Source organism: Solenopsis invicta, chromosome 1, assembly GCF_016802725.1.
Source record: "Solenopsis invicta isolate M01_SB chromosome 1, UNIL_Sinv_3.0, whole genome shotgun sequence".
Classification (NCBI taxonomy): domain Eukaryota; kingdom Metazoa; phylum Arthropoda; class Insecta; order Hymenoptera; family Formicidae; genus Solenopsis; species Solenopsis invicta.
The window spans coordinates 30136902-30162592 of NC_052664.1; the positions used below are offsets into that span (position 1 = coordinate 30136902).

At 41.2% G+C, this 25691-nt stretch overlaps 1 protein-coding gene and 1 long non-coding RNA gene across 2 annotated transcripts in view; one reads left to right on the forward strand and one right to left on the reverse strand.

Annotated features, from left to right (window-relative positions):
- The window catches only part of LOC113004315, a 34445-nt gene extending 10216 nt beyond the window's left edge, over positions 1-24229 (forward strand). Inside the window, exon 2 of the long non-coding RNA XR_003268975.2 lies at positions 1759-24229. This is a non-coding gene — a long non-coding RNA (uncharacterized LOC113004315). The remainder of the gene's footprint in view (positions 1-1758) is intronic.
- The window catches only part of LOC105208087 (UPF0489 protein C5orf22 homolog), a 619399-nt gene that overhangs the window by 170283 nt on the left and 423425 nt on the right, over positions 1-25691 (reverse strand). The gene's annotated exons all lie outside the window — the stretch shown is intronic.

The window sequence follows — 25691 nt, forward strand, 5'->3', positions numbered from 1 at the left end:
TCGTGTTGTAAAGAGTTACGGACTAACTCGAACCATCTGCGTGTCTTTCGATTTTCTAATAACAAATCTTCTCGCGTAGATTTACGTGATATTAATTACTGCTGCTATAAAATAATAAATGATACAGCAATCCTAGTGATATTGTAAGACAAACGATGATAAAGTTGAAACAAATACAATGCAATATTAGAAAACTGTTTCGCTCGTAGCAGTAAATTTGTATATTTTAATAAATTTTCTTTATCCTCTTTCACATTAAAATTTGCATAACAAATAAGAACTCACAAACAATTCATAAAATAAAAAAATATCTTTTGGGGGGAAAAGATAAATTTGTTTATAATAATAAAAATATCCAATTTCGCTTATCATAGTAATCGCTTGAATTCATCGAAATAAAAATAAAATTCTCGAGAAGGCTGTTATGCAAAAAAAAAAAGATTAAAAAATTATGGCATCAGAAAATATTTCGAGAAGAAGCAGGAATATATATTTTCAAATTAAGGTGTGAATCTCGGAACCCAAAAAACTCGCTGCTACCAAATTTGGTACGGTCATTGGACTCCAAAAGAGATATTACATGGAATAATCTGTGGCTGGTGTTTCCCTATGCTTCTTCTCTCTTTCGCTTCCTCCTGTTGATGCGATTTATAATGAACGCCCGACTCACCGCGGTACTCCCGATCGTCTAACTTTGAACACGTTGCCAGTTTAAAAATAAAAAAAGGTCACGACGCAACAATAATATCAGAAGGAGGGGCAAGCTGGAATACGTAATGCGCTAAGGACGAAGGCGCGCCATGGACCAAGCATGAAATTGAGTTTCGTTCTGAAATCGACTTTCGACAAAAAGCATTATCGGATAATATCTCGTGGGATAAAGATAAATTATGTTCAAACTTTTCAGTCAGCGCCGTGATTATTTTGGCGGTAGACACGACTCGTATTTTTGTCTTTAAATAATCTTGAACAATCTTGGAAATAAAATTAAAACAGAGTTGTATTTGGATTAATTCTGGAAGAGCAAATTGTGTCAAACATTGGCACTGAGCAGCGTATACGTGAAGAATGTAGTGTATTATAATTATAACAAGAAATACCTGGTCTCTTTCTCCTTACTGAATTATTCATTCATTTGTAGGTACATAAATGTGCTTGTACTTGCACATCGCAAAATCTCTCGTAGCCCAAGAAATAAGTAGCATTAACAGCGCATTCATTATACTAATTACTGTTGTAAAGCATTGTCATGCGCTAAGACCATGCGTGTTATTTCTTTGCTTCAATAAAAAAGGGTTCATTAATACCTGGGTCGAATGTAGGGCGTAGGGCGATTGAAAGGGAAGTCCGTGGAAAATCGCGTGTAAAAGTTGATCTAATTTCGATCAAGACCTATTTCGATCACGAGAAATTAAGTAAATATACAATCGAACGAATATTTTGATTATTATAAAAATTATAAGAACTCTAATGACACATCGACCTCTTTATTTTTTTTAAATTTAATTAAGATAATCAGATAAAATATGTTAATTATACGACTACTGAAACATTACGTTTCTTTAGAGGAGGAGAATTTCCAACAAATTAGTTATAGTTTGGCGTTTATCTTCGTGCGCAAGAACCACGAATACTTGTCGAACTTTTGCTATGTGACCCAGGTGTATCCTATTATTAAGTTACAAAAGTTTGAAACCTGTTTCAATCGAAATGACATGGCCATCAAGATATTAATTTAGTATTCTCTTTTTATTTTAGATTCAAAGCCCGCGGTAAGAAGATTGCAGCTGCTCAGTGGCACTGATCGGTAAGGTATAAGGATTGGAGAACCGTTAAGCCGTAAGCTATATAACGCAATAACTAGTTTTAATAAAATACAATAAAAAGCTCGCAATATAAGTGTGCCGTTCTGCACGGTATAACGCTCAATATTTTTACAAAACAGATAATGCACGTTTCGTAAAACATTCGCTCGTTCTCGAGAGCAAAAACTTTTTTTTCTCGATACTTTTCTTCAACTTATTATGTTTGCGTTTGCGAAATTCAAGATCTGAACCTTATATCGTCCGTAAGTGATATCGTGTAATTCTACGATGGTCGTATCAAATATCAATATCGAGTGAAGTCGCGTGATTTCGCTGTAGCTTAGGAGATGTTGCGCACTATCGCGTCGGGACTCGGCGGGACTAGATCGAGTCGAGTCGAGTCGAATGAAGAATCCGGCAAGACGGTACGTCCCTGCCTTCGGTGGGCAGATAGGGTATAATCATACCGAGTTTCGTATCTCGAGGGGGGCCACGGGAAGATGGTCCAACATCTGCCGCTGCAGGGAATCTCTGCCCACATGCTGGCCGGCCCGCGCGCGCACGCACACGTACGATACGCGCGTGTGTACAGGCGCCTGTACACACGCGCTGTACACACGCGCACACGCGACGCACACGCGTATACGCACGGCAAAAAGTGACGTAGGTACACGGTGGGACGTCATGTAAATTCATTCGAAACACATGGCAGGGCTCATGGCGGCGTTCCTCTTGCGCGCAAAGGGTTTCGAAGTGAAATCTCTTCGCGAAGAGCAGGACGCGCGGAAAAACAAACTATAACTTTGGCTTCAACTTTGCGTGCCCTCTTGGTATACCGTTATTCCGTGCCACGTCGCCGCGACTGGGCGCGGATAAATTTGGATTTCTTTTCTTCACCGAGCCAACGTAGCAATGCGATATTTTAGTCGGTCACGAGTCATCGCAGGTTTCTTTCGTGCACGACAATATGTTTAATGACAACAATGGTAATTCTCAATTTCTAGCTGGATAGTATTAGAAACCGTAATATTTTACGTGTCCGAATATGTTTATTAAGCAATACGAGTAATTGGAAAATATAAAGATGTAATGGATTTTTGTTTTTTTTTTATTATAAATTTATAAAAATCTATCATAACTGAATGTTAGCTAATTATGCATAATATAAAATATTGGCTTTATTAAAGAAGTTTCTGGGATCTACCTTATCACGAATATGTTAATTAGTTAATTCATTATTTTAATAAATATGTTCCTCTTATGTAATGTGTATATACACGTACGTATGCATAAATTCATTACATCCCCGTGAACATATTAATTGGTTGCAGTTTAATTTTAATCGATAGATACTTATCTTTGTTATTATCTGCACTAATAGCCTATGTTATATCGTTATATTTTATATTGCACAAAATAAATCTCTTCGTGCTCTTAATAATTTAATTTCACGATAGTGTACGTGATTTTTTACACGCGGTATATTTTACAAAAAAAATTTATATTAACAGTATAACATCATTGTTGAAAAAGGGGAATCAATTGAAAAAAAAAAAGAATAATAAAACTCGCGCGCGGCATTACAGAAGTGTTCCTAATTAAAGTCATCAAGCCAGTTGAACAATTACCATTAACTGCGTACGCTGCCGCAGCACTTACAACAACCGTCACGTTTACCGTTGCTGAAAATGGTTCGTTCGATTTCACTTATGTGTAACGCCTTTATTATAAGAAAGAAAATAGATATTTGCAATATTTACGAAGAACATCTTCGACGTGTAGTATTGAAGAAAATAACCTCTTGGTGGTTTAAGAAAAATTAAAATTGCATCTGAGAAGTAATAGTGTAAAAAAATATTTAACTAGAGAGATGAGCAAATGCAAAAAGCAAAGAAAAAAAAGAAGAGGATGCTGTTGATCGGCGCGACTGCCAGAAGAGAGGGAGAGGCGGGACAGCTCAGTTGTCGCGCCGTTCTCTCTCTTTTTTTTTCACGAGAAAGAAACGTCTTCGTTATGTTCGGCAAGCCGGAAGATAAAAAGGAGCAAGGGCCTTCTCGATGAGAGTCGATTTCGAAACGTTTGCAGGCGCGCCGTGCAAAGAGTGCTGTGGCACAATAAAGATAACGATTTACGTTTGACTTTATCGCTGGGAAGCCAGGGCCAATGACTCGATGAACCAACTTTGTGTCTCGATTGTTGCGATTTATAAGCAATGTGCTTAATGCCTCCTGAATGCCAAGGTAGCGTCGAAATGGAATATTCCTAACACGAAGCGGCAATCAACAGCTAATTAACGCTGCACATAATTAAATAGCTGTAAATTGTACTCATTTCCTTTGACATTCAGATAACTTTAAGCATCACACAGGATAAAGAACAGATCACATCTTATGGAATATTTTGAAATTAATTGCGATTAAATTATGTGAAACATAATGATACAGAATTTTGCAATTTATGTTATAAAATAAAATTTGTTATGTGATATTAAAATTTTTCATCGAGAGATATTTTCAACGAATTTCGAGATACTATTTTATTGTATTAATTCTGTCGGATTATATCACAAACTATTAATTACACTTTCGACATATTCATTACGAATAATACGTTGATATATACACGATGAATTATGCATTCGGTAAGTTTTAACTAGAGGACTAAAGTTACCTTGTATGATGTACTTAAAATAATCAACCAGTTAAAAAAAATATATGGCTAAAAAAGGTAAAGATACCTGTGTGTATAATGATTTTTAAGATAGGCATACCTTTATTTGAAAAAAAAAGTTTCTAAGATCTGTGTGCGACTATGTGAACTGCGCGACGGAACGGACCGTATTTCTCCGTGAAATTTAACGAACCCTCTCGCAATGGGACACCATTAAAAAAATTCTTGAGCGTCATGTCGTAGAACGCACGCAATGGTGATGAACGCCACGAATGGGAGAGAGAAGGAGAAGGGATATTAAGAGAAAAAAAACAAGAAGAAAGAGCGACGACATCGCGAGGCATTTCACGCAAACTTATGCAAATGCAGTGCAACGCGCACACATCGCGCAGTTTACGGTTTTATACAAAGACTATAATTTACAATTCTTGCATATCGATATGATCGCGGATAACATTTTTGGAACAACCATAAATGACAGCGAATTTTAGGCAAATGACAGAAAAAACAAATTGAAATCATTGATCTGGTAGAAATTTCTTGAGGATTTTATAAAATACTTGAAAAATAAGCTATAATTAAATATATCATAGATTGAAAATATTAAATTTTATGAGAAGAAAGGCGACAACATGAATATTTTTCTAATTTTTAAATATCTTAAGTTTAGGTAATATGATTTTTTTTTAAAACAATTATTCGTAAAGTTGTTAATATGAGATTTGTCTTCTTTCACTTCTTCAATTCGTTCATGATATGCACGATAGTTTTTCGACGAAGCAAGAAAGGATTTATCGCACGCGCTCGCATACAGATGGTTTTAATTATTTAACCTGACATCGAATGCACTCCCGCCGAAAAAGTTTGTGCCATGGTAGAAACTCGAAAATGCATTTCGTGCACGTAACGAACTTAAATGACCAGAGCGTGCACACCGGTTGCCCCGCGACCATTATCAGATCAATAATTGCGAAGGAGAGCCAAACTTCTCGAACTTTGGAACTGTTTCTAGCAAATTCATACTGCCACCCGGCTTCTAACTTCTCTTTGCGTATTGATAAAAGAATGCCGGTGATCTTTCAAAGAGGATAAATTAATAACAAGATGGTCAAGTTTCTATTAATTATAAAAGTAATTTTAACTTCTGAGGATGTATTTATCTATTTATTTATAGATATCATATCAGAAAACTCAATAAAAACATAGAAACATGAATAAACGCAAGAAATATCAGTTTCCAATAAAGAAAAGTTTATCTAAACGAGAAGAGATATTACAGGTAAATCACTGTACGCTTTTAATTTAGCATGATTATATTCTAGGGACAATAACTGCGTAGGCAGATTAGGCCAATGCAATCTTGATTGACAAACAACTGTTGCGGTGCATAATTATTATTCACCACACGTTATGGCATGTTCCAAACCGCGAGGCGGCGGTGCCTAGAATCGATATTCTCAGGTTAACCGTACATCCACATACATACGGGGCAAGGGGCTGCTCATGGCGTTGATCGTCACGTCCCCCAATTAAGGTCTCGAGGTAGTTAACGAGCAAAATAATTAGGCTGTACACGACGATGGCTAGGATGACGAGGACAACGCGGTTCGTTAGTCCGTCTTCCCTCTTTGGGGTCGAACGATCGTGCTACATCTGGCAAGATGGTTAACAAAAAAAAAAAGCGTCAGACGTATCTTTTAAGCGGCGGGACATACCATGAACTAATGTTTAGGAAGGCTTGCGTTACCAAACGTTATACGTTGCCTGCATGTAAAATTGTTGATCGGAAGAGGTCGCGGTTGCGGTATTCGCATAAAACGGACAATTTTCAAAGCGTGCAAATAATTGCTGGATCTATTTTTATCAGGTTAAGCGCATCGTGTACAAGCGTTCCATTATCTCGCGACAGTACATAAAGCTTTGCTTCGATTCATCATTGGTAGATCGAGATGTACCGGTGTACCGCTCTATCACGCGTGTCGCGTTACAACCGATCGCAATCATGTTTGGCGGCTGTCTTGCATGAACGTCGATAATAATTGGATTTGATCGGAAGTTTCAGCCATCCGTAGAGCTTTGGGAGTTAAAGCGCAGTGTTAACGAAACGTTGAGTTAACGACGCGACACGCTGAGCCGGTAACCCATAAATGCGCGGATACCAGGGGGTTAAAAGCAAGAGGGAGAGAGAGAGAGAGAGAGAGAGAGAGTTGCGAGAGGGAAGGGAGAAATCTGTGAGCGCCACCCTTTCGTATGCAAATCCCGGGACACCTGGAGCCAAAGGCCGCATGCAAATCGGAGCTCGGGCCATCTGATCGGGCAGTACCTCCGCCTCTGAACCGGTCCGCGTTTTTTGCGGAGCCCCGAAAATCGCACGTCTCTGCCATATTTTTTTTTTCTCTTCACGGTAGTGGAACATCGCTGGGAATTCAACTCGTGAAATTCAGTGTGAACGCGACATCATTATAACTTCACCGCAAAACTGCATCGCTCGCAAATTAAATTTATGCAAACAGATGTGTATTATTAACGTTTAATTATTTTCCTTTTCCTTTCTCGTTCTCGTCATCGGTACAATCAATATAAATATATTTGATGAAAATATTGAAACAAATAAAAAATCCTTCGATCATTTCTTATTAGGCTCGATGACAAATTACCATTTATTCATAATCACGAGTCACTCAAGTGAGGATCGAATCGGAGCACGATAAGCACGTAATAACCGATATATATCTAAAACGACTTGTTATTACGTCAGATGGCTGATTTAAAAATTGGTACGCTCCATTGACTGCAAAAAAAAAATTGTTAATGTACGACTATGACGAGCGCGACATGGCGATCGCATAAATAGCTTCGAGCCATTGATTAATATCGAGCGATTGCAGCTACCGTGAATATCATTCGTTAAAATGATAGCGGAGGTACGTACCGGCGCAGCGCGGCGAGGCGCGGCGGGCGCGGCGGGCGCGGCGCAACGCGACGCGCGCCACCATTTTTTCCCATTGATTTATTTTACGCAAAAAGCGAGAAGCGCATTTATCGGACGTGATTATCTGCGCCAGTAGCAGCACGCCGCCGTGGAATACGCCGCGCCCCACCGGTAATCATTAATTATCGCGCAGATAAATCGATTGCGCGCGCGTCCCTGCGCGCGACACAAGCTAACGCCGGCTCGATACGCGCAGGTAAAAATGAACGACGGCGCGCGAGAGAAGGTGTAAATCGGCGGGCAACCGATAACGTGAAAAAAAAATAATAATAATCGCGCGACGATAACGCCGATGAAAATATTATTGTTTGCGCACGCCACATTCCTAACAGGCGTGCCACGGTGTGCGTTTCGTGTGTGCTGAGTGTTTCAAAAACTAGCCGCTGCTCCGCGTATATAGCTCTCTCTCTCTCTCTCTCTCGGCTCTACCTCCGCAGTTTATCAACGTTGACGGTATTTAATCAGGTAAATTTTCGGGCGTGTTGTATTATATTCTGTGTTGCGCGCATGTGTGTGTGTGTGTGTGTGTGTGTGTGTTGTATGTAAATGTGCGAAGATTAACTTATCCCATTGTAAAGGCGGATACGCGATGTAACACAACTTTTTTTAGCGCGCGATCCGCATAACTTCAATTAGTAGCAAGTTGTTCGTGTAAAGATCGCAAACACGCGTGTTTATTCATAATTTATTCTCGATAGAGCCGGGAATGAGGAGACGTTATGCCCACGGTAACGGTTCCCGTTATCGTAAGGGGCGGTAGTTTCAGTTATAAGTGCGACTTATGCCACGCATTATATCGCGTTAAACCCGTATCTCTGATAGTCGACGGTGCTTTTAACGCCGTTCCGAGTAATCCGATCTGAGGCTAGACGCCAACTGCACCGTAGCTTTAAGCGTGTGCAAAATAATTGCGGCCTTATCACCGAGCGCTTATCCTCCACGGCCCGAGATGGTTGGCGAAGACGCGATCTGGCGAAGCAAGACGGACGCGTGAAACGCGCATGTATCGACCCCAGTCAGATCGTTATCGGCTCGCGTCGTGTTGTCAGACTCGCCTCCTTCGTTTTGCTTCTTTCTCCCATTTGCCTTCCGCGATACGCCTAATCGCGCGATCTAAGTCGCAGCGTTGCAGCTTATCCGCGACTTTTACCGCGGCGAAGACGTCACATTGCCGAGCCGAGCCGAGCCAAACGTGAAACGCAGCAGAAACGTGAAACTTCGACTTCCCCGTTTCGCGCAACGTGAATTTCGCTTATCACGCGAGTAATCGGTCTCCCCGATGGGTTAAAAATGAACGTCGGACAACATCGCTATTTCGGAGCGCATGAGGTAAACGTGTTCGAACGCGAAAACACTTAGGCGTGACATCACGCGGCAAAATGTAGTTATCGATATCGCGCTCAACGTTTGTATCGCGTAACGCTTTAGATAATGTATCGCATTACGTTTTCTTCACATACCTTAAAAACAAGTTTAGATTATTATGATTTGTCATCGGAACGTGAAAATAGCAAAGCTATTTACTCGACAGAGCAGGAGTCTCTTCTTGGATTAAAAATATAATTTAAATTAACAATAAAGATATTAAAGAGCGGACATGGTGTTTCCGTTAGAATTGTTAAGTACAAAATTTAAAATTTTTATGAACGTCATTTGACCCAACGGAAATGCGTAGTTCTAATTAAATTTACGCAATGTTAATTATTTTAAAGTCGATCGGATCTGCAGAAATATTTAGATTGCAAATTGCATATTTATCAGTTTTCAATTTATGTAAATTATGATGCTTAATTAACTTTGTGTTTGCGCATCTATCGCACGTGTTGTTTTATCAAATTCAATTTCTTTCTTAAGTTTCCTTTAAAGATTACCCTTGGATCATGATAATGAAACGATTTAAGAGGTTCGCATCGACTTGGTATTTATCTGCACACATCTTTCAAAGAAGAAATGAAGTAAATGACGTCGAGGTGAAAACTATAACTTTAACTTTGTTCGAATATACCATTCATTATTTGGTGTATTTATCTTTCCAAAGTTTTCCACCGGATTTGATTACGATAGAGGCGCGAAAAAAATAAATTCTGGTTGGTTCTGTCGCGTGACGAAAAAAAACAAGCTTTTCTAACGAAGAGATAAGCCAGCGCTCTGTCTCTCCCCTTCGGCTCGGACATCCTCCCTTTCCATTCTTCGCGTCTGCTCTTCTAATCATTCAATCTACCCGGTATCCTCTCCGATGTCATTGCGTCTATCGAGAGCGCCCGTGCGTGTCGGGTGTACGCATGCACGCTCGGCAACGCTGAAGGACTGCCACGCCGCGCAGGTCAGCCATCTTGGCTGACGTCATCTCGCGCGTCGAGCACGCAACCGCGAAATGCCGACTTCCTCGTTGCGATAGCACCTTACTTTTTATTACTCCTTTCCCCGATTCTCTCCCTCGTCTATCCTCCGCCCGGCGTTCCCTCCCTCCATCCCTCCGTCGAGCTGCCGATCTCTTTTTTTTTTCCTTCTTGTTCCTCTCTCCTCGCTGTGTACGCATCGTCGACGGCGCGGCGTCGTGTATAGACGTTCGCGTTTCGGTTGCGAAACGAAGCGAGACACCCCACCCGCGATACATGTAAAATGGCGGAATTTAATAGAAAGGCGCTATTCGCCGCTCGCAGTCGGCGTGGAAGCCGAGGCGGTCCACCGATTCTTATCGCTCTTATTTCTATTCCATTCCTACGGAGACTGCGGGGGAGGGGAATCGCCTATATCGACTCTTTGATTGCTCGTAATCTATAGGTGAATTTCGAAGAAAAACGCACATTTGAGGATTTATAGTTCGCGCTGGGCACGATCTCGACGTCTCTTGCGACAGCGAAAGACGAATGTTGCCCGATCGGCTGTGTATAAATTATCGTAGATCTCGTTCCCGACAAGAATTTATAGTTAGTTGACTCAGTGCCGGCTGTTAATTTTTTCAGACTACCCGCGGTAGTAGACCGTGTCTAGCAGAGCATCCGGAATTTTCTGGCTTGACTCTTTCTGAAATATGTGCGCGTCGCGACACCTGGACGCTTCTCGATGTTGCGCACATTCAGTTATGTAAACTGTACGTGAATCTGAACAACGCGAAGCTAAACGCGTAAAAGTAATTGTTAGCTAAAATTAATTTTAAATCAAATAAAAATTATTTATCGATCTTAACTTTTACACCTCCCAAACAAGCAACATCGAATTAGAATATGACAATATTTAAAAAATCACTGATGTAGTTGGTAATTTTACATTTTATAGCACACCGATTAAATTCCAGAAATATCAGGTTTATTATTTCGACCCCAACCAACTTATTGATTGACCGATGGGGTAAGTTATCGATCACCTCTCGGTGGAATGTCAAATTAACGTGAGAATATAAAACCCATGGGGACAGCCATTACGCAGAACGCGCACGGTCGCCCCGTCGCGCGCACTCGCACGTATATTTCTTCAGCTATATAATATACGTTTCCGTGAAAACCTGTAATAATCGGCGATAACCGACGGGTTACCGCTAAAGACGTTAATCGGCTATCAACCGGAAAAGTACTAGGCACGTGCCCGATGTTACGGCCAGGGACGCCCTCTCGAATCGAGTTCAAATTGACGTCGCGACGGTGCGCATCGCGACATACGGACATCTAAATTTTTCAAGGCATTCCCGCTAATGATGATCGTTCGGCACGTCAAGTTGATATCACGCGACGTGACGCGGTAATTTGAATTCGTGCCGGGTCATTACTATGTTTCGCATTATAGGGACAAGTTCAGAGGCTCTCGAGTCGACTACCAGTGCGTCGTGGTAAGTGTTTATAACCGGTGTTAAATCGGGCTTTTTTTACGGACTCAATAAAGCGCGGTAAATGTCGCTCACTTGTCGATCTCCGTTCGAAGGAACCTGTTCGTGATCCGGGTCAAGTTGTAAAAATAGAGCGCAGGGAGGAGAAAGAGGGGGGAGGGGGGGTCGAAGCCCATCGCTCATTTAATATTTACAAAAATATGATAATTTATTAATGTTCGTCGGCACTTTTTGCATCGATACCTCCGATTGGCTTCGCCTGCCACTTGAAAACCTGCTCCGTCGGGAGAAACGAGATCAAAAACAAGATCAATATCCAGTTGAGTTACTAATCGAATCTGTACTTCTTTATTTTTTTCTTCTGACATCGTCTCATATACAATTAGCTGTTCGATGCATGAGAAAAAAGATCGCGAAATCATGTGCATCCCTTAAAATTACTCTCTGCTATCTTGTAAGAATTTTTTTTCAAAGAATGTAATTTTCGATTTGAGATAAATCATATCTGCGATTTTATCTCGTTTTAAATAAACTAAGACCTCTTTTTCCTTAGGCTTAATATAGAGAGCCTAGTCCCTAGACCTAATACAAATTTCAGGTTCTTAGGCTTATGCAGCCCTGCTTCGTTAGGCCTTTATACAGCCAGCCTGACTGTTTTCTTGACACAGTCTTCGGAAAATATATGTAGAATATTTTCGGTCGTTTGCCATTGCCTTCTAACGGCGATGATAATCAATTAAAAAAATCTGATATGTTCTGGAGCACAGAGAGCAGACGAACAAGTCTTTACGCCACGATCACCTTCATGAATGTAACTTGAATTGAAATTTTCCAATCATATTTGCAAATTAGAGTCTTTTATAAAGCGTTTTCCTTTTACGAGGAGGAATTAGGATCACTCGCAAGGACCCAGAGTGCGATTTGTTTCGAGCGAAATTAACGATTCGTACGCGTCCGAGTTATGATTATCGTCATGTCGCGCCCTATGTTAGGGGAATTACCCGTTGGTGACGGTTACTCGTCCGCTTTACTGCCTACCGTGGCATAGCTCTCACTGTAATATGCTAATAGGTAGATGGTAGCTCTACCCCGCGTAACGACGGATCGTCGTATCGTGTTTACGAGGTGAACCGACCCCGGGGTTTCCCCTCGTGTCCCCCACACGCGCGATGAGAGAAGAACCTTACGAGGATCGTCGAGAGAGTCATTCCCGTCGCGGTATTCGTTACGCTCCCGTAATTGCTGGACGCGTCGGTTAAAGGTTGTCGTGCAAACCGATACGATGAGAGGTTCCATACAGGGACACGCGGGAACGAAATCGTTTATTGGCGGGAATCGTAAAGTAATCGGTTCGCGACACCGGACTTTCCGTGCAATCATGAATTTCCGTCGATTTGCGTACGAACCTTCACTTTCACAACAGTAATTGTACAACGTATCAGCGTATCGTTTCAACTCTTTATTAATAGCAACGAAGAGTTTATACACTACACAGGCTATGGTTCTTTTTTTACCCGCTAGTTTGATACTTCGTATATCGATACGTTCATCGTATAACGTGCAATTATCTACTTGTTCGTACAGGAGAATTAAACATGCACAAAGTACAATGCAATCTGAATTATCATTTGGAAATAAATGATTGCGTAAACAGATACGTATTGCGAGCAACGAGGGGGAGAGGGGAGGGGGGAGATCGTGGTCGTACGAATCGCTATCCTGTCAAGCAGTATTGGAAACGAAGCAAAATTAATTAAACCGGGAGCGTTAGAGATCTGCGAGCGCGTGTATCGGTTGCAGCGATAATTAAAACTACCGACAGGACGAAAAATTTTTAATCAGCGGCACGACCGCGGCGCGGACGAGAGCGGATTGTCCCTCGAACGGCTCGGGATAATATGGCACCGACAAATTTTGATTCGGCGCTTCACGAGGACGAAAAATGATGGAGAGAAAAAAAAAGGAAGAAACCGCGGGGGAAAAAAATCAAAAACCTCGCTTGTTTGCGCGTATTGGAGCTAAACGGGGGGTTGGCTCGCTTCCGCACACAATTGTCGGGCCCGGACGATTGACCGAGAGGCCGAATGGTTGGGAGTTGCTGTAGCACGCGGGCGTGGTGCGCGCGATAAAAATGGCGCACGCTCGACGCGACGAGGGAGATTCCCCCTCCCCCCTCTCCCTCCTTTTATTCCCGAATAAATGCCGTGTGTGTGATGCACCCCCAACAGACCGCCCTGGACTACCCTGTCGAAAAAACACTGTTCCTCCCTCCCTCCCTTCGCCTCTCTCTTTCTCTGTTATCCCTTCACAGTCTCATTCCACTGCCGCCACCCTCGCGTTTTCAACCATCTATCCATGATTGGGAGACACGAGCCTGTTTAACCCTCGAGCGGCTTATTATGCGGCAGTCGTATGAACGGGCGGATAGACGGATGGCACGAGAATGGTTTCGGCGGAGGCCGGGACGACAGATTGAAGGATTTTGGAGGGTTTCGGCGGTTTCTCGTGTCGCATTGCGAAGAGAAGAGGTTTCCTTCTTTGTGGGCTCAAGTGGACGAAGTGAGCGTTACGGCAAAGGCGGACGTGAGAGACCTGTTTTATGCTGCAAATGTCGTCGATGACAAACGATTCGATTAAAGTTCTCAGGCTTTGCCGATGACACAGGGTTTCGTCTCGCATCGGTACTAGTGATAGTGACGCGACAGCATACTAATCATGGTAACACACTATGTTTAATACTGCGATCAGAATAATTATCGGTGATAAACATCAAGTTTAAACTTTTACAAAATTGTTTATTGGAACGCTCTAACGACTCGAGAATTGACATCGTGCTGTGCTAATTGATACGAGCAATTTATGGGGTGACAGCGCAGGATGAGTTATAGTTCTCCCCGACGGCTTGTCATAACATTACAGCCATGAGGGTGCTATGGGATAGACACTAAAAGCAATCAATAATTAAGTAAGGTTATCCGGAAGTTCAATCGTTTGTCGCATTATAGGCTTGCCGCGTAATTACGATATTAGGAATTAGGAGTTTTATCTTTAAAATATAAAACGTTTTCCTTTAGACAGAACAGAGTTTAAGAAAATTATTGAATAAAGTATTCAATTAAATTTACGTATAATTATAACTGATCATTGATGATCATTTTAAAGTAATATTTATTAATTGATACAAAATGTATTCAATATAAAAATATATTTATGCACAATATCGTTATATATATACATACAAGATTATTTCTCGAATATTTTGGATAAAAATATATTAACTTTACGTTAAATAATTATACCATGACAATTTGTGTTTCTTAATTGATGAATATCGCGCGTATTGTGTCGCTTGAGTGATTCAAGCAGCCCGTGCAACATTCCGGGCACCTGATGCCGCTGTAAAAAAAAAGAGCGAACAAGTGCATAAAAAAAACGAATCCAGGGTGTTGAAGCAACGGGGTAAAATCATCCCCTACAATCCCATTTCCGAGTGCAATAAACCAGACGATGGAGGAGAACGCCGCTGAGCAATAAACCGATCCGGATGAACATTTCGTCGTGTACCGAACGATATCGTATCTGAATTTCCGCAGAATGCCCGATCGTTTCACGCATCCGTGATCCATCTATCTATCAATGCATTACGCACGCGCATATACGCACCTTTGTGAGGAACTATATTATTCTTAACGCGATAGTTTAATTATTTTATTTTATTTAGAGCACAAGAGACTTTAATCTAGAATATTTCTTCAGATATGGAGCGCATCTATAGATGCACTTGTCTTTTTCGTAAATACGAAAAAGTTTGTGTAACGCAATAGTTCTATTAGAAGATGACGTAATATGTTGTCCATTTCATATAATATTCGCCCAATAAATAATTTGATCAAAGTACGGCAAATATTATAAATATTATAAACTGATTGATCAAAGAAGAAGATAGATCGGAGAAAAACTTGGCTGCACGAACAGACCATTTTAACAGAAAGGATACATTCCCCGGGTATAGCTTTAAATAGCGAGACGATGCGATATTCTGCCGGACTGACCGATGCATCGTACGTGCATGGATTACGTGCCTGCAATATAGAAAGGGTTATGCTCACACACGAGAAAACCGATTATCTATTGCACCGCACCGGGCGCGTAGATAACTCCATCCTAATGCACAATAAGGAAACGTAGTACGTGCGTTGCGCGCATTAAAAGAGAAGAGGAAAAAAAAATAGCGAACGCCAATTATTAAGATAATAATGAAGGGAGAAAGCTAGCGGTCTGTTAGATCACAAATTAATGTCTCTGCTATTAATGTTCAAACTCGTCGACGTAACTGTGATTTTTAGAATCCCGCGAGCTAGCGCCAAATAATTCACATAAATCACACAGTTATTTTAATTCGAAGAATACTCTGTTAATTATGGAATTTCATTAATAAAGTTTTAGATAGGCGTCGAAAGAGCTGATAAAAAAATTAGATCTGAGAAATATACTTCTGCTAGAATTCAAACATGAATCTTTCCGACAAGACTCTATAGATACGAGGTTCCGCAACAGTAACTAGCAATCTAAAATACATTCCGTTCGGTTCGAACGTTCGGTATAATTTTGCGGAGCAATAGCGGGGAAAGGATCTCTCTCGATCTTTTAACTTTCCAAACGGCGTTTCGCTCGTAAACTCAACCCACCCGTGAGCCACCTTGTCCCTGAGAATCTCTGTCCTTTGACTATCGCTATACAATATTCATGCTGCCGTGCCAAGTGTCTCGCAATAACTTAGTTATCTCACGATGATTGTGACTCAAATATGCGCATGCGGAATATTAATGCCGTCGGAAAGAGCGCGCGCGTTGCAATATGCACGGAGACGTCGTGCGGCGCGGCGCGGCGCGGTGCGTCCGTGTGGCAACGGTTGCTCGGATGCAACGCGGGGGGAAACGACGCGACGCGGGCGCCCATTGCAATTGCGTCCTCTATCGCGTCGGCCGGCGCGTAGCCGCGTTTACGTAGTTGCCGGTGGACGCTGTACCAGGGGTGTAATGGGCAACGTGCACGCTGTCGATAGTTATTGCTTTGTTATTGGGCTGTGCGACGGGACGTGTCCGCGCTACCGAGCGACGCGGCGCCGAATATTGCACGGAGGTCGTTTTATTGGAAATTTCCCGCGGCCCACTTCTGGATTTCCGCGATTTTCCCGTTCGCGCGGACGTGACGACGCGTGCCAGCGTGGCGCTTTTCCACGTTCGCTTTCTCCCGGCGCCCGCTTTTGCGCTTTTTTTTTGCTCCCTTTTTGCATCCTCTCTTTTTTTTTTTGCAAGCGGCGTTCTGTAAAATCCGGGGCTTCCGAGTAAATCCGAGTTTATTATTAAATCAAAGCTCGTAACGCGACACGCGCGCAAACTGGTATTTTTTTTTCTCTTTTTTTAGAATTTCTGGGTCACTAGAAACGATTTCAAAGTGTTCCGTGTTTTCTAAATACGAAAAACGTGAATTAAATGAAGAATTTTCTGATATTAAAAAAATTTGGAGAAATTTTGAAGAACATGTTTTAATAAGGAAGAAATAGAAGGTGAACGGAGGAAAATGATGAACCTCATAAAATTGTAATTGCCACAAAGATTAAAGAAATAGTTTGAAATAATTCCATCACCGACGTTAACGTGTATAGATTTATAGCATATTTCATCAAAAAGCTCGATACGCAGAGGCCTTTCTACGCTAACAGTTTCCTCCATTTTCGGAAGAACGTTCGATCCAATTGGATCCAATCACGAACGGTAGGGCTGCACGTGGCTTAATTGATTTGATTTCGAGGGGTTTTCATCCCACTTTCGACGCGTACTTCCCTACAACGTGACATTAAACATTGTGTGGCACTCCCCTCTCCGTTTTTACTTCGCCTTACCCTTATGATTTCTCCAAAAGGTCGCCCGGGGTTCCGTATGCGCTCACATATACACACATACATACGCATTACGTGCGTACGTACGCGCAAAATCGAGGGTTTCTAATACCATCCAGTTTGCATTCAGCAATTATGTTTCATTGTAATATTCAAGAATGTACCTTTTTCTGTATAGTTAATAGTATAATTCTTAACTACTTTATTCTGCGAAAGAAACGGGAAAAAATCGGTGAATCGCACGTCACGTGAAGTCCCTTTGTGTGAATGCGGGCGCACCAGACGCCATTGTAATGCCCCTGATTGTATTGTACATAAGTTACATGTCACCTGATTGTATTCGTCCATCGTGACTAGTAGTTTCCATCTTGTTTCTCTGAATGCAATTGATTTCGAATAAATTACACATAATGAAGGAGAACCATTGCTTCACGAAATTACAGTCGACTTTCTTTCCCGATTTCTTTAGGAGAACTATTTTTTGCCACTAATGATTAAGATGGCCGAATACTGATTGTTTGGAAGAATAGTTTTCAAGTTTGTATATAAAAAAAATTATAGATTGATTTCTAAATTCACAATTTGATGCCTTCCTTTTCAAATTATTTTTATTCGTTTATAACTTATATCATTAACATCAACCAAAGTTCGTGAAAATTTACCCATAATTTTATTATAATTTTATTCCATAAAATAATTGTCAGTAGCTGACAGAGTTTAGCTTCAAGGACGTTCTAATATTTCATATGAACTTTAAACGATTTATTTATATGTAAAACCTTGAATGAAAATACAAAGATTTACACTTAGCACTTCTTCACCTTGTTTAAAAATAATTTTGCAATGATAGAATTAAAAAAAAATTTTTTCTTCATGCTAATTATCGTATTGTACTAGAGCCAGCTTAATCGCGAAAGGATGAGTTGTCATGGCAGAAAACCGCAATTGCTCATGATGATTCCACGTTTCGTCACACGTTTGTTGCAAAATCTAATTTAGAACGTATATACGACTCATACGAATATACCGCATGATAGTCGCACCGGCGTCTATGCGACTCGAGGCAAATTGCGAGCGTGGAGCCGATTTCATCAACGTTCGCGCGAGGATATCATCGATCTCTTTGCCTATTACAGGACCAACCGAACCTAGCTTGCCAGCACCGGAAACCACAAGCGCGCATGATGATTCAGTGACTCGTCATACGCTCGTTACAAAATCTAATTTAAAATTGAGATGATGTACGAGATTAAGGCGTGGAAAGTTCTGTCGTGTTGCAAGAAACCACGAACAATTATACTAGCTTCGTCAATTACAGTCTAATTGGAAAGGCGTAAAAACCCCATAATACGTAGCTGCAAGCGTAAAATCTTTTCAAGTCTGCTTTACAGAATTGCTTAGTTTTTATTTAATGAAACAAACAATGCGTGTGTTCGTTATTACGCTTAATTAATTATTACACAACGCAACAAGTTTCTTGTTACATTTAAATTTCAATTAATTGTCTTCATGTGTTGTCCATAATTGTAGTATGTTAAGTAGTCAGTCTAAACAAAGGAAGCGTAAAGAGAAGAAATCGTGCATTGCCTCGTTCTACAATGTAATTTTCAATATCCAGCTTATTAACTCGGAATAATGCCACGTCCCTGGAGCTTTAACCCTCCTTGAGATTACAAGACTTGCCGACGTGTCAGTGGTGGTGGATCCAACATAATACATATATATCCGTACGAAATCTTATTCACGTCTCGTATTGCTGGGGTGAAAGGAATGCACATAGTCGTAAATTGAAAAATTATGAAAAATTATGAAATTGAAACAGCGAGTAGATAAATTATTTTAACAAAAATTTCACTAAGGAAAACACTAGGAATTTTTTTATAGATTAATGTGATTTACATTTTTTAATAAAATTATCCTGACATGTATTGAATATTACATTGGAAAAAAATTGTCCAAAAACTAAATAGTTCAACAAAAAATTGAGTTGGTAAAGTTAATTTTTGGTTTAAAAAATGTTTATGATTGACGTGAATAGACTATATTTTTTTTGTGCAACTAAATAAATAACTCAACCCAATGTTTATTTGAATCAAACTAAATATTTTAGTTTTCCTACAAATTTTTTTCTCAGTGTATAAATCATATGTACAATAGTGTAGGGGTATTATTTAAGAGATCTTTTATTCGCTACAAATAAGACATATGTCTTTGTGAAAAAACGTTAGCCTCTCTCTCATGTAGAATACTAAAGTCAGACTCGTGTAATATCTCAAAAGAATAGTTAAAGAATATTAATTTTTATTCGAGTGTAGCATAAATCATGTGACGTTTTTATTCATAAAATTGCTTAATTTTACGATACAACAAAAAGTTAATACGTTTTCAGCCGAAGAAATCTAAACGGAAAAAATTAACGCTGAACGTTGCGTGTTCAACTCTGACCGCGTGACTGGTGACTTCAGCACTTCTTCTCGCGCATCCTCAAACGGGAAGAAGTCTTTTCCCGTGTCCCTTCAATGCGACGCCTATCTATCCACGACCACGTAGGCGTTTTTTATGCGAACATTCCCGCGCCCTAACCCGTCTCCTTTTCGAGCTCGAGTGTGCGAGAGGCGAGTATTAAAGTTCTGTTTTACGTGCCATCGCGGAAATGACGAATCCCGTTTCTTTCTCGTGCTCCTCTTGGCAGGCAAGTTAATGGTCGAAGCTTCCGCAGACTTTCATAATTTCGGAGGGGGGGGGGAGACGAATCTCTTTCCGGGAGACGTTTCGAAATCCCACTTTTCTTTCTGCTGGAGCTCCGAAGCTTCTCGAGAAGTTTGATTGCTACAACGCGCACCGCGATGTCTCGGGAAGATGTCAGCGTTTCGGCTTGTACGCGGGAGACGAACAATTTTGAATGATAAACGATATATCGCTGAGAAACGTTACGTTATGCGAGCAGCTGCTCTTCTCTTCGTTCATAAGCGCATTTGCGCATGAGATAGCGAACAGCGTACACGCTCACGTCATCGTGTAAATTTGTCTAACGAATTCCGAATTATTAGCTGAAATAACTGTGCGTCAGTAATTTGTTAGAGTACTATTAATCGAGTGATATCGTGCTATATGAAGAGCAGCGCTAAAAATAGATACTTTGCACGATCGTATCACATTTATATTCAATGTGATTGAGCGATTACGGTAGTCATCAAAGGGAAAATTTATCTTGACGGTAAAACATTGGGAGGTAAGAGATCTCATGAATTTCAAATTTCGTCGCGTATAATTTAGAAAGACATTGTAGACACAGTAATAATTGCTTTAAATCGCAAAGCTTTAGCTTGTCATTACGGTAGCCTATTCTGGCTATTTCCGAAAGCAAAATGATGGTCGGTAGCGTGTCGTATACCTGTGTAACCTGTATTACACGTGTCAGTTATCTATCTGCGTACCTATATCTCTTTCGGCCGATTCGTGTGTCGGTTATTTTTACAGGTCCGATAATTTCACGCCTCTCCTTGCGTCCTAGGAAAGACGCGTTCTACGTTAACCCCACTTGTCGCGCAGTGGTATTGTAACAACGAGCAATTTTGTTCGTCGGTGAACGGGCGGGCACCTTGCTATTTCACCTTGAAACCGGTCCAACGGTGCTTCCCTTCGGCTCCGGCCGATCGAATCGAATCTCCATGTCCGATCTCTCGTTCACCCGTAAACGAGTTCCATCGCGCGCGCGGCTACGAGAATGATTCGCAAGTATCGGTGTTTACTCGTGCAGTCATCTTCTAAATTGCGACGCGTTTATGACTGCGTGTCGATGAGAGATCAATACGGCAGAGAAAGATTATTGCTGCGCGGACACTCGTATTTCGAAGTGTCCGCTCTCGCGAGATATGAAAGACAGTAATATCTTTTATGTTTGGTAATTAGACGCGTTCGGAAGAGGCGGGCGGAATGAGAAATGGCATATTTTATCGAATATATTTTATCTAAGGAATGCTAATGGCGATACGGCATTCTGATTTCAATGGCCATTGATGCAACGGCAATTGCATGCTGGTGTTTCTTACATGGACGCACGGCAGTGCTCTCTTACGTAATTAATTACGGACGGATGCTCGACCGATAGAGAATAACTAATTATCTTTATCTACTTCGGAATCGTTCATCGAGGTGCTTCTCGCGATTCTCGCGATTTTCACATTGTCCCTGCTGCATCATCGGTATCGGAAATAAAATCGGAAATAAACAAGCAGCAGAATCGTACGTTTGACCAGCACTCGGGCGTTTCAAAATGTGCCATTCTATACGTGCTTCTGAAAATTCGAACGCGTGCTGCGGGAATACAAAAGAGGAAGAGTCGGCGAGCTCGAGAAAGAGATCGCTCGACAGTGATATGTAATGTATCTGGCATGACAAGGCGAGAGCAATTAAATGTCGCCGGATGCAGCTGCAGGCGATTGCGTCATCGGAGCTACTTTGCAACCTTGATCTCTTCTCGGAGGGGTCTCTTCACCGCGGCTCCCGCCTCCTCCTCCTCCACCTCCTCCTCCCCCTCTTCCTCCTCTCTTTATATCGAGTATCTTGTTCCTCCACCTCCGTCTCTCTCGTCCCTTTCAAAACTTCAGTGCCGTCCTCTCTTTAGTTGCGATGATCGGCGTTGTCGTCGGACGCCGTTTGCATTCTGCACTTGTGCCGCGACAACTTCTGCGCCTTTTTACGATCCGCGAAAGATGTAACGACGTTTTACGACCACGCGTGTATGCGAGAGTGGCCGTGCGAGAGCCACGCGAGGTCCTTTCTAAAAAAAAAATTCCACGACACTCTAATAAAAAGTCACGATCCTATCCCGCAGTTTAGAATTTTACGATGATGCGTGTAGCGTTTTATAGTATGTCGAAGCGGAAGCGACTATCGATTGGCCGGCCCACGATCGGGTGAGCCGGCCCGAAGGCGCGTCGCATTAAAAACGGTTTATCTTATGGTTAACGATTGACTACTCCGAGCAGGTTTCAGCGTTACACGCGATCGCCTTGTCTGCTTGACGAGAGAATAAATTAATAATTTAATAATCATTGAAAGAAGTGACAGGTTAACCTGTTGCACAAAAGGTTGTCGCTGGCCTTTAGAACGGCTTTTGCCGTCTGCTTTCTGGAGCCATCGCGAATCTCCATCCTTGTGACGGCGTTACAAAAACGCGTGACGAAGCGGACCCTTTTTTGTCGCGTTTTGGGTCGCGTCGTGATACTTGCGAAGAATCGTGGGACTCGTTGAACTGTGTACCGTAGTTTAAGCTCTTTATACATATTAGCATGCCGTTAAGGATAAATTAACAATTTAGTAATCATTAATAAAGTTGATTTTAAAATATAGCTTCCGCCGTGTCCGCTCTTTCAAGTCCGAGTCTTAACGCGGCAACATGCTGCAAAAACGCGTGATGAAATGAACCTTTTTTTTGTTATTTTAATCCTTTAGAGACTCGTTGAACCCTAGTCCATAGTTTGAGCTCGTTATCCTTGCGTGCTGATGACTCGAGAATATATATTCTTGAGTACCGTTCAAGTTTATTACGATTTAGAGTCAAAGTGCATTTTATATATATATATACATATATATATATATATATATATATATATATATATATAAGTGTATTATTATTTATTTATTTGTGTTACATTATGAGAAATTTAAAAAATATACGAGAATATAGAATTGTACGGGAGATTAATTTATAATGGCTGTAGAAAAAAAACTTAATGAGATAATGCCGTATAGTAATAAATAAAAGACGATACGTTGAGAGATAAAACATAGAAGAAACCTAGTGGGAAGCTATTTTGTCAACTCAGTCAATTTAGGATCGGTTCAAATTAGGGTCAGAGTGGTCACGAACGTGGATGCGGGCGCGTAAAATCTTTTAAGAGGGAAAAAGAAGTTCCCACGAATCGTGGCGAACGTTGCAGGAAAGCCTCTAGTCTTCGTGCGCGACGAAGCTTCGTCTTAAATTCAATTCACACATGGTTAAACAAGCGTCACGTTTCTCCTTTTTTTTTTCACACAATCGTACTGTCACCGTCGTTGAGTCAAACGTGATGGCTCGTATCCTTTTAGAGCCGTACGACAGCACTTTTATTGCTCTTTTTCCAAGAATAACGAGCGAGGGAGAAGCCACGGTAGTAGAACATTATTAGTTTTTAGTATCCTCAACAATGTAACATTCCATTTTGCCTGCGAAACCTGTAAAACGCTATAAAATTTGTCTACCTAATAAACTTATCGTTCCAGCGGATACGACAGACGCGATAGACCAAAAAGAAAAGCGGATGTGCTAGTGAAACAATCCTGCTTTATTTTTGACGATAACAGACCCGTGATCGATACTGCCGAAATAACTTTAACTGCAAAATTTACTTCTCGTCATATGTCAAACGAATTTCAGACAGGCGTCAAAGATTGAATATCGACTTTTGTGACTCGGGTCACACGATCTATTGCCTCCGTACACGTTTGCGCATATATCGCACACCCTGTTCGGCGCGATTGGTTCAGCGGAAAGCCGATGCCGCCAGCTACTCTGAATAATTAAACTAGCTCCCTGATGCGTGATCTGATTGGTTTCACGCACGGAAATTCTCTGCGCGCTCGCACATTTTGTGACAAAAAAAATACTGCATGTTTAGTTCAATCTGTATCGCGGCGTTCGCGTGACATTCGCGATATCAAATTTAGCTCCGTTACTATCCTCACATGCGATTGATGGAATACAAAAACGACATCGCAGAAAAAACTAATTAACTAATGCTGTATTTTTTCAAATAATCCATAATCATTGCGCATTCGTTTGAAGGTTCAATAAGTTTACAATTTCTTTTTTTGCCTCGAAAGAATAATTGTAAATCTCTGTTCCAATCAGTCGATCAAGGAAATATAGTGAATATATTACGATATATGAGCGCGGGTTACGTGTATTCGTACGTGATAAAACACGAGAGATATTTAAAGATTCGTGATGAGGATTCACAGAAGAATATCAGCGCGTAAAAAAAAAACTCTTGGATATTCACTGTATCGTTATACTACAGTGTACTTCTTAATCGGCAAATCAATCGAGAAAACACGCTAACCGCGTGAGCCCAACGCACGGTGATCGAATAAGTGTTTCACGCAAATAAAGACCTCGCGGTAATGATATCATTCGACTGACTCAACAGCGGTCACATTGACCAGGCTAACGCGTTTAACTACGAATAAATGACAATCGATGCTATTAATCGACCGATAATCAAATCACTCAATTGACTTGGTTTTCCTTTGAACGCCCGATCAACGCCGATTACAGGGCACTTCTTCCTTCCGCGTTTTACGGTAGTTCGTGCGAAAGTTCATCGCGAGCGCGAGCAACCTTTGGCAAATAGAATCTCAACCTTTGCAAATAAAGTGTACAGTTTTAGATCGCGTAATTATATGCTAATTTACACGTCCTTCTAATTCTGGAATATATGTATCGAATTCTCGTAAATTGAGACTGGAATAAAATTAGATGTTTCATCGCCTTAAATAGAGAAGCTTACAAACAACTACATTTCGCTGTTTTCAAAAATGTAATTATTGTAAATAACAGGAATGTACATTAATTTAACAAATTTCCTCGTTATGCAATATTCTTTGCTCGCTGTGTGTTCTAAGTGGAGATCTATATGCCAGTAGTGAATAATTTTCCAACAAACATCGATTAATTAAATCAAAAGAAATATCTAAAGACATCGGACGACAGTATTTCCGATCATTTACGATATTGAAATTAATCGTCATATACGTCATTAGATCACACACGAAGAAATTAATTGTACAACTTGAGCGCGAAAAATATTCTACGCCCGTTCTTCACTTCTCTTTGTGACGAACCATCCGCAGAAAAAAAATCAATCATAGCCAGTTATGCATTACGTGTTCGTAATAATTACGCCGTGCGATTCACGGACGCGTACGCGGTTGTAATTGGAGCAATCGCGCTCTCTTTTCTTCTGTCTCTCTCTCTCTCGCGACGTTAGATCGGATTCCTCCCACCCCGTCTTTCCGCGCGCTGCACAACTCGTTGTCGTCATCTTCCTCTTCGTCTTCTTCCGCGGCAGCGGCATGGCATCGAGTCATTCTACCGCCAGGGGCGTCGGTGTTGCTGGTAGACATTGAAGGAAGTAGGGGGGAACCGTGCAGGGCCGTGCGTGTCCTCGGCGTGTGTGTTTCTCCGCTCGGTGCCCCTCCGAGACTCTTCAGTTCTTCGCGAGCCTCCGTACGGACAGGTTTCACGGGATCGAACATTTGAGATTTCGAACATCACCGGTCATCTTATAAAAGATCTCATCCATCTGGATATCGTTTCGATCGGGAATCAAGAAGCGATTGTGATTATTGGAAACGTCGGGAGTTAATTTTTCAATTTTGAGTTAAAAAGAAGACTCCGTAAATGACTTGGTGATTAACCGGCAACGTGGCAGTGCTCGTCGAGAATTCACGTGA